Raw genomic sequence first — 18,025 nt, 5'->3', positions numbered from 1 at the left:
TGCATCAATTGATTCTTCCTTTCATGCATGATTTTATTTATTTATCTATTTTTTGTTATATGTGATGTTCATGTGTGTGAAATGCTATTGAACAGGATTTCACCCACAGTTGAACTTTGTTCAAAATTGGAATCAATCCTCACAACGCCCCACCACACTACTTTATCAACTAAGTTTATGTAATACTCTAAATCCTTTCTTATTTTTCAACAAATTTCACAGCATCCTCACCAGAAGTAGATTCAATTTCAAAAAACCACTTTCTTTACTAAACCATAAGAAGCAACTCTTCATCCATTCAAGTTTGGTCACAAGATTGCAGCAATTCAGTCACACCTGCAGACTCCACTTCTCATTCTAATTTTTTTGCTATTTCCACTCCATCTGCAGTTACTACCTCCATGAAGTCTGGAACCCCTCAAAGTCATCCATGACGGTTGGAATCAACTTCTTCCAAACTCTACTTAATGTTGATAGTTTACCTCTTTCCATGAATCACAGATGTTTTTAATGGCATCTGGAATGGTCAATTCTTTTAAGAAGGTTTTTGATCACTGTGCCCAGATCCATCGGAGGAATCACTGTCTGTGGCAGCTATAGCCTTTTGAATTGTGTTCTTAAATAGTAAGACTTGAAAGTTAAAATTACTCATTGACGCAAGGACTACAGAATGGTTGTTGTGTTAGCAGGCATACTAACAACATTAATCTCATTGTACTTCTCCCTCAGAGCTCTTGGGTGACCAGATGCATTGTCAATGAACAGTAATACTTTGAAAGGAATATTTTTTTCCTGAGCAGTAGTTCTCAACAGTGGGTGTAAATTGTTCAGTAAACCATGTTATAAACAGAAGTGCTGTCATCCAGCTTTTGTTGTTTCACTGATAGAGCACAGGTTGAAAAATAGAGTTATGCTGCTTCCCGATCGCACACAGGAGAAGAATGACGCACAAACCAGTCAGCTACAAGAGAAAGGGAGCAGGGGTAGGCAGTTGAGAAGACTGTTACTCAGAACAACTCCTCAGTCCTGTATTTATTAGATACAAGATAACAGTCAACAAAGGAATAGATGGAGATTGTAGATAAGCAAGATATGCCTGATCAAGCAGTATAGGATTTGTGGTTGAGTAAACACACTTAAAGGGATCTTTTAATTAACTACAGGTGATCTCTGAAGAAGGTGAGATAACAGAAAAAAAAGCAGGTTCCACCCGGAGCTGGCCTGGGGTTCCCAGCTGTTCAGCTTCAAGGACATATATCATCCTCTCCCCCAAAAGCCTGTTGCTAGCACATGTTTAAGCACTTTGGTCAGTACATTGTACTGAAGTACCGTTACAGAGTTAGCGTAATTATGAAGGGCCCTAGGATTTTCAGAATGGTAAATAAGCTTTGGCTTCAGCTTAAAGTCACCAGCTGCATTAGCCCCTAACAGGAGAGTCAGACTGTCCTTTGAAGCTTTGAAGCAAGGCACTGACTTCTCCTCTCTAGCTATGAAAGTACTAGATGGATAATTCTTCCAGTAGAACATTGTTTCACCTACACTGAAAATCTGTTGCTTTGTGTAGGCACCTTCATTAATTATCTTAGCTAGATCTTCTAGATAACTTGTTACAGCTTCTACATCAGCACTTGCTGCTTCACCTTGGCATTTTTATATGATGGAGATGGCCTCTTAAGCCTCATGGATCCTCTGCTGGCTTCAGACAGTTTGCTTACCTTTCTCATTCCATAGAATTGCAGAAAATTAGGACCTTACTCTGGATAGATTTGGCTTAATGCAGTGTTGTGGCTGGTTTGATCATCTGTTCAGATAATTACAACTTTATAACAGCAATAAGGCTGTTTCACTTTCTTATCATTCCTGTGTTTACTAGAGTGGCACTTTCAATTTCCTCCAAGAACTGTTCCTTTGCATTAACAAGTTGGCTATTTGACACAAGAGGCCTAGCTTTCAGCCTATATCAGCTTTTGAAAAGCCTTCCTCACTAAGGTTACTCATTTCTGATATTCGATTTAAAGTGAGAGATGTGTGATTTTTCCTTTCACCTGAACTCTTAGAGGCATTGTAGATTTATTAATTGGCCTAATTTCAAGATTGTTGTGTTTCAGGGTATAGAAACACTTGAGAAGAGGGAGAAAGATGGGGGAATAGCCCTGGTCATTGGAGTAGTCAGAACACAAATAATATATATTTTTAAAAGATTTTATTTATTTATTATTTATTTGAGAGAAAGTGAGAGTGAAAGCATAAGCAGGAGGGAGCAGCAGAGGGAGAGGGAGAAGCAGGCTCCTCACTGAGCAGGGAGTCCAATGTGGGGCTCAATCCCTGAACCCTAAGATCATGACCTGAGCCAAACTCTGATGCTTAACTGAATGAGTCACCCAAGCACCCCCACAAATAAGATTTATTGATTGAGTTCTCCATCTTGTTTGGGGACAGTCTGTGGAGCCTCCAAATAATTACCATAGGAACATCAAAGGTCATTGATCACAGATCACCATAGCAAATATAACAAATAATGAAAACATGTGAAATATTGCAAGCACTACCAAAATTTGACAGACCAGGTGAGCCATTGACGCTGATAGACTTGCTCAACATAGGGTTGCTGTAAACCTTCGATTTGTTTAAAAAAAAAATGTGGCAAAACAAAACATGATAAAGCAAAGCAAAATAAAATGTGGTGTGCATTTATTCAAGAAAAACAGCTGAATCTTGGTAAGTCAGTTTTGTGGCACTTCAACTTGGTCTAGTCCCAGTGTGCCTCTTCTCCAGTAACACGGGGATCCTGAAAGTGGCAGCTCACATTCCCAGGGCACCCTGTCTGCTCAGACCTACTCATTTTCTGGTCCTGCTCCAGGCATCATTTAAAACCAGCTAGCCTAGGGGCACCTGGGTGGCTCAGTGGGTTAAAGCCTCTGCCTTCGGCTCAGGTCATGATCCCAGGGTGCTGGGATCGAGCCCCGCATCGGGCTCTCTGCTTGGCGGGGAGCCTGCTTCCTCCTCTCTCTCTGCCTGCTTCTCTGCCTACTTGTGATCTCTGTCAAATAAATAAATAAAATCTTAAAAAAAAAAAAAAAAGTTGGAGCCTTGGGGCGCCTGAGTGGCTCAATCCTTAAGGGTCTGCTTTCAGCTCAGGTCATGATCCCAGGGTCCTGGGGTCAAGCCCTGAATCAGACTCTCTGCTCAGCAGAGGAGATTGCTTCTCCCTCTCCCAGTCCCTTTGCTTGTGTTCCCTCGCCTACTTGTGATCTCTGTCTGTCAAGTAAATAAATAAAATCTTTAAAAAAATAAAATAAAATAAAACCAGCTAGCCTAAGTAAAATTTGTGTATTCCTTTCACTCATTTAGCTTTATTGAAATGTGTGCATCTGAATGTCATTTTTAATCCTTTTTTTTAAAGGTTCTATTTATTTATTTGAGAGAGAAAGAGCACAAATGGGAGGAGGGATAGACAGAGAGGAAGAAGCAGACTCCCCCCTGAGAAAGAAGCCTGAAGCAGGGCTTGACCCCAGTACCCCAGGATCATGACCTGACCCGAAGACACATGTGTAAACTGACTGAGCCACCTGTGTAACTACTGTGTGTCACTTTTAAGCAAAATATTCACTAGAGATTGGCAATTTGTTTTTATTTTGGATTTCAAAACCCAGGTTCTTTTCAATAGGAAAGAAAACTTATAATTGTTGACAATAAAACAGCCACATAATCTGGTGATAGTGAACCTGTTACTGTTTCAGTCCATTTTATAATACTTGGTGATAAAATTTCATGACATTCTATGATTTAAAGGAGAATCCTCCTCAAAATGAATATTTCCCTATAAATGAATTCTTGTAAAAGCAACTAGCTTATAAATCAGTGTGAAGAGATAGTGGCAGAGGTTTCAGAGGAAAAAGAGGACTAAAAAGTATTTTTTTTTTAAGATTTTATTTATTTGACAGAGAGAGATCACAAATAGTCGGAGAGGCAGGCAGAGAGAGAGAGAGAGGGAAGCAGGCACCCCGCTGAGCAGAGAGCCCGATGCGGGACTCGATCCCAGGACCCTGAGATCATGACCTGAGCCGAAGGCAGCGGCTTAATCCACTGAGCCACCCAGGTGCCCCAGGACTAAAAAGTATTTTACAGTTGAGCACACTCCAAATTATGCACAAAAATTAGCTATTATAATAAAGTTATAATGAAATTATTATAATAAAATTAGCTACATTTTAGAAATCTTGGAAGAGAGTTGTGGGTGGGAAAAGATAGAAAGATGATAGGATAAGATATAGTGTATAGTGTACACAGAATTTCATATTAAGAGGAAAGCACTGATGCAGAAACAGTGGAATACTGAGATACAGGATGGGGTCATCTGTGCAGTTATACCCAAGGATGAAAATGTAAAAGCCCAAATTTCCACAAATTTTCTTTGTAGCCATGTTTCACCGGTAGGAGTTGCCTCACAAAGAAATCTCCTCAGGATTTACTTTCTATTACTTTTCTGGACTTAAAATGATATTTAGATCCTTGCACATTCCAATTTGGGAAATACAAATCCGGCTTGAGACGAGATAGCTTGTGCATAGCCAGTAGAGGTGCGGAATCTTATCCTCCCTCAATCCTACCCTTACTCCATCCCCAGCCTGCTTTCTGTTACTACAGGTCAGTTTACATTTTTCAGAATTTTATATAAATGAAATCATACCGTATGTATGATTTTTTTTTTGGGTCTGGCTTCTTTCACATAACATAATTATTTTTAGTGTTGCCCTTGTTACCTTACGAATCAGTTTTCATTCCATTCATCACTGAGTAATATTTCATTGCTGGCTATACCATTTGTATAACCATCTATTCACCTGGTAAGGTACATTTGTTCTGTTGTAAATTTTGGTGTACTACAGATAAAGCTTCTATAAATATTTATGGACAAGTCTTTGTGTTGAGATATGCTCTTATTTCTTTTTGATAAAGTACTAGTCATGGAATAGCTGCATATTATTGAGGTGTATGTCGAACTTTTTAACAAACTGCAATACTGTTTTCCCATTTGACAAATTGTCATACTATCTGTGTAAAAAGAGTTCCTGGTGTGGTCAGTTTTTAGATTGAGGCATTCTAATAGACCAATTGTGATCTGTCATTGTGGCTTTAATTTGCATTTCTTGAATGACTAATAATGTTGAGCATCTTTTCGTGTGCTTACTTACCATCCATATATCTTCTTTTGTGAAATGTCTATTCAAATATGCTAACCAAATTAGAAGTTTAGTTATGATGAAGTCCAATTTATCATATTTTAATGGATCATGATTTGGCATTGTATTTAAGAAATCTTTGACTAGGGGTGTTTGCATGGCTCTGTTGGTTAAGCGTCTGCTTTCGGCTCAGGTCATGATCCCAGGGTCCAGGGATGGAGTCCCACATCCAAGTGAAGATCCTGCTTCTCCTTCTCCTTCTGCCATGCCAGCCACTTGTGGTCTCTGGCTCTGTCTATCAAATGAATAAATACAATTAAAAAAAAAAAAAGAAAGAAAGCAATCTTTGACTAATCCAAAACAGAAATTTTCACCTATGTTTATTCTTAAGTTTTTTTGTTTTATAATATTCTCTCATGTCTTTGATCCATTTGGTGTTAATGCTTGTTTTAAGAGTGAGGTAGAGATGAAAGTTATTTTTAAATTAATATCTAATTGTTCCAGTGTTTGTTCAGAATATTATTCTTTATCAGTTGAATGGTTTCATGCTCTTATCAAAAAATAAATTGATCATATATGTGCAAGTTAATTTCTGGACATTCAATTCTGTTGAGCTGGTCTTTTTGTATATTTTGACACTAATATCACACCATCTCAGTTGCTGTAGCTTTTTAATGTCTTGAAATCAAGAGCTTAGGTTCCAGGTGCCTGGGTGACTCAGTGAGTTAAAGCCTCTGCCTTTGGCTTAGGTTATGGTCCCAGAGTCCTGGGATCAAGCCCCAGAGCTTTCTGCTCAGCGGGGAGCCTCCTTCTCCCCCTCTCTCTCTGCCTGCCTCTCTGCCTACTTGTGATCTCTGTCAAATAAATATATAAAATCTTCAATAAAAGAAAAAGAGTTTAGGCCCCTTAGCTATGTAATTCTTACATGAAATTATTTTAGGTACTTAAGGCTCTTGCTGTTTCTACATTAAAAACATTAAATTGTCACTATATTTGTAGGCATATTTGGATTTTTATAGGGATTGTTTTGAACCTGTAACTAAATTTGAGGAAAGTAAAGATTTACCAATATTGAGTTTTGAGATCTTTGCACCTGGCATATCTCTCCATTTTTTAAGTTTTCTTTAATTTCTCTCTGAAATTGTTTTTTAGTGCTCAGTGCATAGATTTTGTATATATTTTATCAGATTTATTCATAAGTAGTTCATAATTTTTAGATGGTATAAAAATGGTAGCATTATTTAAATTCAATTTCTAGTTTTTCTTTGCTAATGTAATAGAGATACAAATGATTTTTATATTGATTTTGTGTTCTTTAACCTTGGAAAAATCATACTAATTTCTAGGAACTATAGATGATCATGTTTGTCTGTGAATAAATATATTTTTAATTATTCCTTTCCAACATGGGTACATTTTACTTTATTTTTTATTGATTTATGTCACTGTAAGATTCTCCAGCATAATGCACACTACATTTGGTGAGAGTGGACATTCATAATTGGTTTCTGATCTTAGGGAGAGAGCATTAAATATTTCAACATTAAGTATGATATTAGTGGTGTGTTTTTCATAGATGCCCTTCATCATGTTGAAGAAATCCCTCTCTATTATGACTTTGTTGAAAAGCATTTTATCATGAATGAACGCTAGATTTTGTCAAATGCCTTGTTTTATTTATTTATTATTTATTTATTTATTTTAAAATGTCTTTTCAGTGTTCCAGAATTCATTGTTTATGCACCACACCCAGTGCTCCATGCAATACATGCCCTCCATAATACCCACCAACAAGCTCACCCAACCTCCTATTCCCCTCCCCTCCAAAACCCTCAGTTTGTTTCTCAGAGTTGACCTCGTATTGTATTATATTAATTTATTTTCAGAGTTAAACCAATCTTTCATTTTTTGGATATACCCCCACTTGATCAAAATGGTTTAAGTTTTTTATATGTTATTGGATTCAATTTTCAAAAATGTCAAGAATTTTTGCAGATATATTTCTGAGATATTGGTTTGTCACTTTCTCTTCTCTTAATGCCTTTATGTGAAATAAAATGTGATGTGTTATATTTTCACATATTTCATTGAAGGTAGTTTATAACTAATTATTGAGTTCTTATTTTGCCTGTAACTATTCAGAAAAGTGTTGTTTAATTTCCAAATATTTAGGGATTTGTATGCCCTAGTATCAGAGTAATGGTAGCTGTAGAGATTTAATTGGGAAATCCTCACTTTTCTTGAATTTTCTGAAGAAATTTGTGTAGCACTGGGATTACTTTTTCTTGAAGTATTTGGCAAAATTCTCCCAGTTAAGCTACCTAGACCTGGAATTTCATTTATGTGTAAGTTTTCAATTAAAATTTAAATTCTTTTGGAAATATAGGACTATTCAGACCACTTGCTTTTGGTAATTTAGGTCATTTTAGAAATGTATGCATTTTATTTTAATCTAACTTGTTGACGTAAATTTATTATTCTTTTCTAATATATATTTTAAGAGTTATAAATTCTTCTCAAGTAGTGTTTAACAGACTCTCCTCAAGTTTTATATATTTTCATTTACAATACACTCACAATATTTTGTCACTTTATTTGTAATTTATTCTTTTATCCATGGTGGTTTAGATAAGTGTTTAATTTCCAAATGTTTTTGAATCTTCCGTATTTCTTTCCGTTTTTATTTCTAACTTAATATAGATTTAGTCAGGTAACATATTTCAGTTGATTCCAAATCTTTAAATTTTGTTGAGGTTTATGCTGCAGTTTATCCTGGAACATAATACATATATATTTATAAAAAGTATGCATGTTTTTGGTAAAAAATGTTTTTTCAAATGTCAGGTATGTTAAAATGGTTGATACTGCTATTCAAGGCTTATATATTTTACCGACTTTTTGATGAGTTGTTTTTCAAGTATAATGATAATAATGTCTATTTCTCCAACTATCATTATTTTTAAAAATTAGTTTTGTCATTTTTTCATTATATTCTAGGTTTCTACATTTACAGTTGCATATATTAGTAAGATATTGGCATTTTTGTCATGGAGATGTCTTCTATATTTCTTGTCCTAAAGTCTATTTTTTCTGATATTAATGTTGCTTCTCCATCTCTCTGATGATTCTTATTTTTTGAAGGTTTTTATTTTAATTCCAGTATAGGTAACATAACTGTTAAATATATATATATATATAATATTTATACATACCACATTTTCTTTATCCATTCTTCTATCAATGGACACTTGGGCTCCTTTCAGAATTGTACATAATCATGTGATAAGTATGGGGTGCATATATCCTTTTGAACTAATGTTTTTGTATTATTTGAGTAAATACCCAATAGTGCAATTACTGATGGTACGGAAGCTCTATTTTAATTTTTTTATTTTTTTATTCTTATTTTCTTAGTGAATCCTGTTCTAATCTTTTACATCCCATCTATTCTTCATTGGTGGAGTTAAAGAATGTTTATTATAGAAAGCATAAAGTTGGATCTTGTTTTTTTAAATCAAAATCTGAGTGCAAAATTAGAATCCATGAGTAGGTGTCTGATGAAAATGATGGAAAAATTGCAGTTTCAGGTGAGTCTCAAAGTGTTAATCTACTAACTTCAAATCCACAATTTATGAATGTAGAATGTATATGAAAGAGTTGGGTGAAGTTAAGCTTGTGATGAGAAGGGTAGAGTGGTATCAATAGCTCAAAATTTCCTGAGTTTAAGGTTACCTTGATTTTGAGATATGGAACAAATGAAAGGAGTCCCTTTTGCAACAAAAGAATATCTTCCTTGAGCCTGTGGATTTATCACCAAGATTTTATTTCTTGTAAGAGGGCAGTGATAAATTGCAGTTATGTATTCAAAAATCCAAATGAAAAAAGTATGAATTCAGTGATTTATTATTTCATATGGTCAAGTGAAATACATAGAGACAGAAAATATGAGAAAATACATTTTAACTATATTATCTCATACCTTAATGAGCTGGTGAATACAGATTTTTTTGAAGCACAGATACCATCAGTTAACTGATTTATGTTTTTTTAAGAAATGTAATGCATTTAAATATTCAGATATTCTCATACTATTGGTGAGAGTGTGAATTGTTTTAGTTTTTAGAAGGTGGTTTTGTACTGTGTATCAAAATGTAAATCGCACATATCATTTGGTTCAATAATAATCATTTTTAAAGACTATTGTGAACAGGAAAATATTACATGTAGTAGAAAAATTAAGACAATTGTGATACTATACAGAATAACAATAACAATTCTTAAGTTTCCAAATAAATTTTAACCTTTATTTATATTTTGAAAAAATACTAATATATTTCTGAAATACAGAAAAAGAGCACTTAATATTAAACTTGAAGGAGATTAATGCTTTCTAGATTAGAAAACTTATAATCATCATGGCAGGAGGGTCGTGCCATTTACAATAACAAGGAATTGAGAGATAATTTTCTTTCACCAAATATGAAAACTTTCCTGATTTGTTAATTTTTATTTTCATCCTAAAAAAAGAAATTAGAAAGCTAGTGGAAGAATTAATTTGGGAAGCCTCAAAATATCTTCTGACAAACTGACATACAACAGAAAGTTATGATAGCATTTATAGTTACTCAGGAACCGATGATCTATACTGAAATTTGCATTTTAATTACATAATCTTATCCACCAAGGCATGAGTTATTTTATGCAGTTTGAACAACAGACAGATTTAGGAGAATGACTAAAGTGGATATGCTCAATACTTGTTTTAATGACTGAAACTGTAAATTTTTTTACAATGAAATTTGATTGGATTTCTTATACTTTGCATAACGGTTTATTTTGTCCCATGAACAAAACAATAAATGCAGCATGTATATCAGAGCATACTAAAATATAATAAAATATTATTACACAATAAAAAGCTCAAAAATGAATAATAATGTAATATCTTAAGATAATCAGAAGCATTGAGGAACAGGAATTTTCTCTAGACAAAATGATATAGCATATTTAGAAGTCAATAAATAGTAAATAGTCTGTGATAATACATTAGGAAGGAGATCTAGAAGCAGAATAGAATTATGGCTGGAGGAAGAAAGACGAAGATAAACACCTATCAGCTTATTTTGACATTCTCTCAATTAAAGTATCTTGGGGCTTCAGTGTGGAGAAGCTTTTCGGGTACATCTTCATAGTGGTCTTGAAAAGAGGCTGGAAGAGAAAATATGGACATGCTAAGGGCATGGACGGTAGACATCACAGTTTTGATGGGTGTTATTTTACTTTTTAGAGGTACAGGGAGGAGAAATTGTCATTTCATAATATGTCTCCACTAACTTCCAATCGCTGAATAAGACCCAAAGTCTTTACAAAAAAGCATTATTCAGAATCCCATCAAGAAACAGAAACCACACCAATTGTCTGAACAGAGAACATTTAATGTAAAGAACTAGATATAAAGTACTAAATAAGTAACTGAGAAGGTATAAAGAGATTACACAGGGGTTATCACAGAGGTAGCAGAAAGCAGCCCACATACCTAAGGCGGAAAGAAAAAAAAAGAGAAGCAGTACAGTCAGGGTATGTTTTGTGGTGTGAAAAACAGAAAACAGAAAAACAGAAACAATATAATATATATTTTTATTGAAATACATATATTACAGTCTTGAGACAGAATTCCTTCTTCAGGAATTCAGGTTTTGCTCTGAAGTCCCTCAACAATTGGGAGAGGCCCACATTGTGGAGGATAACTAGATTTACTTAAAGTTAACTTATCGTAAATGTTAATCATATTACAAAATAGCTTCACAGGTAGGAGTAATTAAAACATAAACACTTAGATGATGTTTTGAGGAAGTGAAATTCCGATGTATGAGGAGAAGAGAGCATGACTTGGCTTGCACTGGTGTCACTGAGCTAGAAAAGGGACCCAGTGGAATGGCTCAATGAATCTGGTCATGAAAATGTTGGAAAAACTGTAAAAAGGATACAGTTGCCATTACAGGAGGGAATTGCTGCTGCCCAGGTGAAGAAGCATTTCTGGGCTGATGCTCAGAAAACATGAGCAGGCAGTCAGTTCACCAGCAGTAAATAAGAAGCAGTAGAGAACAACAACAACTACAACAAAAAAACGAAGTCCCTTCTTCAGCCTTGCTGTTTCTTTCTTGAGCCCACGTCCCCTGCTTCCCAGAGTACACAACGCTAGAATCAATCAGCAAAATTCCATCAGGGTAGTAGACCTATGTTATACTGTGAGAATGTCAAGATGAGCAAAGCTCTCTGTGGACTATACTACAGAAAAGAGCGGGAGTTGACATACCCCCGAGACAAGCTTGTGGCAGGTATTAGAATATTTTAACTAATATAGCCACTCAATCATTCTGTAGTTCTTTTTGCCACTCACCTTGTTTTATCTTTCTGCCTATCACTTATCACTGCATACAACACTAATCAAGTGATACTGTACTGGCAATTTGTTGTGAATTATTTTCTGTGTACTTCCTTTTAGTTAACCAAAGAATTTTACTTCTTCTGTGTTCATTTCCTATTTTATATCTTAAGCATTTCCCCCTGTTATATCCATGGTTGCTATTTTAAAATCGATGTAATATTCATACTGTTTTCCCACCATTTAGTGGATTTTTCTGTATGATAAGATATTTCCCCCAAAAATGAACTCAAAACTTATTTTAATTTTCCATTGCTGTTGTAGGACATTGCCCAGAGGTAAGCAACTTAAAATGATTAACATTACATCAGCTCCAGGTCAGGAGTTCTCCATAACTTAGCTTGTTTCTCTGCTCAGTTCCTCCTAAGGCTGCAATCAAGTTGTTGGCTAGGATGTGTTCTCCTCTGGAAGCTTGATAAAGATAGAATCCACTTCCAAACTCATTAGGTTATTGGCAGAATTCAGTTTCTTGCAGCTCGATGACTGAGAGCCAGCTTCTTACTGCTTGTCAGCTGGAGATCTCAAATACTAAAACCTACGTGCAGTCCCCTACCAAGTGGCCCCCTTCACAGGCTGTTCACATGTTCACAACATGGCTATTTGCCTCTTCAAGGCCAGCAGGTAATTCTCACTAGAGTGTGCCAGCAAGATGAACTTTCACTAGCCAAATAGTCTGTTGGGTAGAAGCAAGTCACAGGTCCCTCAGGGTAGGAAATTTTACAAATATATGACTGTGTGATTCATTTGCAGTCACTTGTGTATATGTTCATCACAAAACCCCACAAAATAAATGAAAAAAAGTCACAAACACCCAAAAAATAAATCTCAAACTTATTTTGCTATTTAGTTCTTACATAATTTCACTGTTTCATAGTTCTTTTCTCATTGGCGGATGAATTAAATTCCTTTGGCTGTGTGATAAATTACTTCAAACTTGGTGACTAAAATGACATACATTCTCTTATAGTTCTTGAGGCCAGAAGTCAGAAATGGATTTCACTGGGCTGAAATAAAGGTGTCAACAGGGTGCCCTTTTTACAGAAGCTCTAGGGAAAAATCAATTTATTTATCTTTTCCTGCTTTTAGAGGCTGTCCTCCTCACGGCCCCACTCCCATCACCTCATCTTTCCCTGTTTTCATTTCACATCACCTTTCTCTCTACCTTCAACTCTCTCTCTGAGTCTCTCTCATAAGGATGATTGTAAATACATTTGGGCCTACCCAGAAAATGCCAGGTAAATTACTCATTGCATGGTGCTTAACTTAACCATACTTACAAATTCCCTGTTACCATATAAGGTAACATCCACAAGTTCCAAGAATTAGGACATGGATATTTGGGGGGACACATAACAAGTATTCAAAACTGGTGTGCTTATTTATATTTTTAAATTTTATTTATTTATCAGAGAGAGAGAGGTGAGAGACTGAGAGAGAGCACTGATCTGGGAGGAGAGGGAGAAACAGGCTCCCTGCAATCAGGGGGCCCAATGCAGGACTTGATTCCAGGACCCTGGGACTATGACCTGAGCTGAAGGCACACTTTCAACTCACTGAGCCACCCAGGCACCCCTGGTATGCCTATTTAAATGACAACTCAATTTTTAGCCACTCTCAAGGGTAACATGCAACAATATAAAAGAAACCACTAAACTCTGTATGTCCTCATGCTTATCCACCCCTTTATTGATCCTATAATTTCCAGGTTTTAGTGGACTTGCCTTTTCATTAACATCATCTAGATTTCTCCTGAAATAAACACACTTCCATTTTTTTTACACTCTAATTGTTACAGAAAATCTAGAAATCAGTGAATATAAAAAGAAACAAATAATTATTTCATTTCCCAAGGGCAACCTATATGAAGATACAGTTTTTCCCCGTGTTTGTATTATTCATGTGCTTGTTAACTTTTTGTTATACTAGTATATTGCATGTATAACAATGTTTTATCTTGTACAACTTCACATTTAAGTTATGTGCATGTTTCCATTCTCTATTATGGAGATTCTCTACTATGGAGCATTACAGGAGTCATGCTCCCATTAATAGCACTATGATAAATATCATGGCACATGCAAGTGTTTGAAAATTCAGATATGAATTTGAGATGCATTCAAAAAATGGATTTTTGTTTCAAATATGATGAATATTTGAAATTCTTTTGATAATAATAGCAAAATGGGATATAGCAAAAAGGATATACCAGTTTACAGTACCTGTACAGTGTACATGAGAGATTTCTCTGGTTTCATCTCTGTGCCAGCACCAGACCCATTGCTCAAAGAAAGTCATGTCAGTTTGGGCCTCCTGCCTATTCTACTAAATGCTCATTATCTTTTTCTTTTCATAGGCCCCTGATTTAATGGCTTTCTACTTGGAATGTAGTGGTTCATACTCTTCAGCTTCCCTCCTGGACTTGTCTGGGGAAAAATAGCATGGTTGTATCAGTTTTCTATTGCCATCATAACAAATTAACACAAATTTAGCAACTTAAACAACACATATTTATTATCTTATATTTCTGTAAGCCAGAAGAGGTACATGGTTTCAACAGGCTAAAACTAAGATGCTGGCAGCATTGCGTTCTTTCTGGAGGATCTAAGGAAAAAATTATTTCCTTTCTCAAACTTTCCCAAGGTTCTTGGCAGAGTACAGCTTCTGAGGTTATAGGTCTGAAGTCTCCAGTTCCTTGCCAGCTGTCAACTAATCTCTCATTCTAGAGATTGCTTTATTAATTGGCTTTCTTCCACCATATTCAAAATAGGAGTAGTGCTTGTGTTCCTCTCATGCTTTTAATCTCTGCTCTTCTATCACATTTCTGTGATGCCACCATCTTGCTCTGTTAAAGACTCATCAGATTAGATTGAATTTATGGGGATAATTCAGGATAATGTCTGCATCCCAAAGTCTTTAACTTTAATCACATTTGTAGAGTCCCTTTTTGGCATGCAGGAGCATATTCACATGGATATATTTGGAAGATAATAATTATTTCCACCCTGATGGAGATGAAAGAGAAGACAGCATGCATAGCTTTTGAAGCTGGACACAGCTCTTATTTACTGTGGGCCTTATGCAAGTTTTTTACCCTTTTTGGACTTCTGTTTCCATATCTGTAGAATGGAAATAGTGATTCTGGTTAAGAGAAGCAAACAGTGAACAAATACATATTTATAGAGATTAGGGGTCAGTTTAGTCTGAGTATTGAATAAAGGTCTCATTCAAAAATGAGACATGCCTGAGAAAGCTTTAGAGGGATGAAGCAAATTTCTAAGTCAAGCCTGTTCAGGGGTAACTGATCTTGGGTTGCTCCTAGGAAAAAGCAATTTTGGCTAGACCATAATGGATGACAAAGAAAGTGGTCCCAGGTGAGCCTGGAAAGGCAGGCAATTATTAAGTCATGCAGTGCTTTGCAATCCAGGGCAAGGGGATTGAAATTCATTAACCGAAATGGAAAAACAGAGGGCTAAGTGGAACTGTGAGTATAAAGAGATACCATTCTTTGAGATGTGGTTATTTAATGAGAATTTAACTTTCTATGCTATTTACTTTCATTGTGATAGTCATAATTTTATACTGTTCCAATTTTTCTTTTTCAAGTAAATATAGCATTCTTTGAGATATGAATCATATTATGTCACATTACATCCCTCTTGGGGCAACAGTTCATACATTCAGAGGTAAGATACAGCATTCTCACTACAGAAATCAGGATATCTCCATCCTGAGTTACAGGTACAAAATGATGGATTCATATAGTAATATCACAGGTTCTCCAAAATGTAAAAGATGTAAGGGTGGGCGAAGGAGGTTTTTGTCCCTTATTTCTTTTTAAACATTTGGGCCAAGAAAATTTAAGCAGGGATTTTACTGAGGTATTATAGCCAGTATTAGTCAGCAATGATAAAAAGCAAAGATATATTATGGATGGTTTTCTAACTCTTTAAAGTAGATAACAGATAAAATAAAGAGTATAATAAATAAGTCTTAATATAAACTTAAAAGTTGGTTGAAAAGAAGTTGTTGATTTGTAATTTCACAATCTAAGAAAGCAAAAGGATAAGAGCAAAGCCTAATTTGATCAATTATCCTAACAAGTATATATTGATGACTTATTGGTAGATAATTAAGTGTACATCTATAATACTGATTGATGTAGAAGTTAATTTGGAAACAAATTTTAATGTGATAATCTACAAATATTTTATTTTATTTCAATTATGTAAAAAAGGGATGATGAGAGAAAAATGATGAATTATATCTCTCAGATTTTATGTCTAGTTGCTTTCCATCTTGCTTCCCTCTGCTGCAGCCACTCTGGTATACTGGCCATCTCACAAACACATTGGAGTTTCCCATTTTCAGGTCTTTGTGCTGATAGCCAACTGCCAGCAGTGTTCTTTCATCCAGTATCCCTACACCAACTCTTTATCTGCCTCAAGAATATGCTCATTAGTGCCTTTCTCCCTGAGCCTAACTGACTTATCTAATTAACCTACTTGCAAGCACCTTATCCCATGTGCTGGTCTATTTTTTTCTTTCCTCTAGAATATTAAAAAACATAGTAAAGAAACATTTATTAGCTTTGTTAGGTATATCCTAAAAAGCCAAAATAGAGCTCAATAAATATTTGCTGAATTACAGACTGCATAATATTATATACATACTGCTAATTGTATTTTCATTACTTCCAAACACCTCAGCTTGTGTAGAGTTAATCCTGTTATAAAGACATATTTTGTGATTAATCTGTATTTTTTTCCCTCAGATTTAATTGTTACAGATAACTTAGAAAAAAAAAGAGGGTATGTGTATGTGAGATTGGTATTTGTCCTTATTGTCCTTGGGAACTAACCATCACACTTTATTTTTTCAATTAATCATTTAATGGGGATATCTCATTCTTTATGAATTAAGCATAAGATCAACTTATATTTAAAAATTACATGTTGGCACTTGTTTTTTGGGAGGTTTTTTGATCACTGCTTCAATCTCGTTACTAGATATTGGTCTATTCAGGTTGTCAATTTCTTCCTGGTTCAATTTTGGGAGTTTATAGTTTTCCAGGAATGCATCCATTTCATCTAGGTTGCTTAACTTATTGGCATATAACTGTTGATAATAACTTCTGATGATTGTTTCTACGTCCTTGGTGTTAGTTGTGATCTCTCCCTTTTCATTCATAATTTTATTAATTTGGGCTTTCTCTCTTTTCTTTTGGATTAGTGTGGCCAATGGTTTATCGATCTTATTGATTCTTTCAAAAAACTAGCTTCTAGTTTCATTGATACGTTCTACTGTATCTCTGGTTTCTACCTCACTGATCTCAGCTCTAATCTTGATTATTTGCCTTCTTATGTGTGGGGTTGGTTTGGTTTGTTGTTGATTCTCCAGTTCTTTAAGGAGTAGAGACAGCTGCTGTGTTCTGGATTTTTCAAATTTTTTTGAGGGAGGCTTGGATGGCTATGTATTTCCCCCTTAGAACTGCCTTTGCTGTATCCCATAGGTTTTGGACTGAAGTGTCTTCATTCTCATTGGTTTCCATGAATTGTTTAAGTTCTTCTTTGATCTCCTGGTTGATCCAAGCATTCTTAAGCAAGGTGGTCTTTAGCTTCCAGGTGTTTGAGATCCTTCTGAATTTTTCCTTGTGATTGAGCTCCAGTCTCAAAGCATTGTGATCTGAGAATGTGCAGGGAATAATCTCAGTCTTTTGGTAACAGTTGAGTCCTGATTTGTGACCCAGTATGTGGTCTATTCTGGAGAAGGTTCCATGTGCACTTGAGAAGAATGAGTATTCTGTTGTGGAATGTTCTGTATATATCTATGAGGTCCATTTGGTCCAATGTGTCATTCAATGCTCTTGTTTCTTTATTGATTTTCTGCTTCAGTGATCTGTCTATTTCTAAGAGAGGCGTGTTAAGATCTCCTACTATTAATGTATTCATATCAATATGACTCTTTATCTTGATTAACAGTTTTCTTGTGTAATTGGCTGCTCCCATATTGGGGGCATAGATATTTACAATTGATAGATCATCTTTGTGAATAGTCCCTTTAAGAATTATGTAGTGTCCTTCTGTATCTCTGACTACAGTCTTTAGTTTAAAATCTAATTTATCTGATATGAGAATCGCTACCCCGGCCTTCTTTTGAGGCCCATTGGCATGAAAGATGCTTCTCCATTCCTTCACTTTCAGTCTGGGTGTATCTTTAGGTTCAAAATGGGTCTCTTGTAGACAACATATGGATGGGTCCTGTCGTTTTATCCAACCTGCAACCCTGTGTCATTTTATGGGCGCATTTAGGCCATTCACATTGAGAGTGATTATTGATAGATATGTTTTTATTGACATCATGTTACCTTTGAAGTCTTTCTTTCTGTAGATTGTCTCTA

At 35.3% G+C, this 18,025-nt stretch overlaps 1 protein-coding gene across 2 annotated transcripts in view; it reads left to right on the top strand.

Moving 5' to 3' along the window:
- Positions 1-18,025, top strand: part of LOC111155451 (syntrophin gamma 1) — a 357,699-nt gene that overhangs the window by 195,268 nt on the left and 144,406 nt on the right. The gene's annotated exons all lie outside the window — the stretch shown is intronic.

This window comes from Enhydra lutris, unplaced genomic scaffold (genome assembly GCF_002288905.1).
Source record: "Enhydra lutris kenyoni isolate GAN:26980312 unplaced genomic scaffold, ASM228890v2 scaffoldscaffold41, whole genome shotgun sequence".
Taxonomy (NCBI): domain Eukaryota; kingdom Metazoa; phylum Chordata; class Mammalia; order Carnivora; family Mustelidae; genus Enhydra; species Enhydra lutris.
This window is presented reverse-complemented; position numbering and strand designations above follow the sequence as displayed.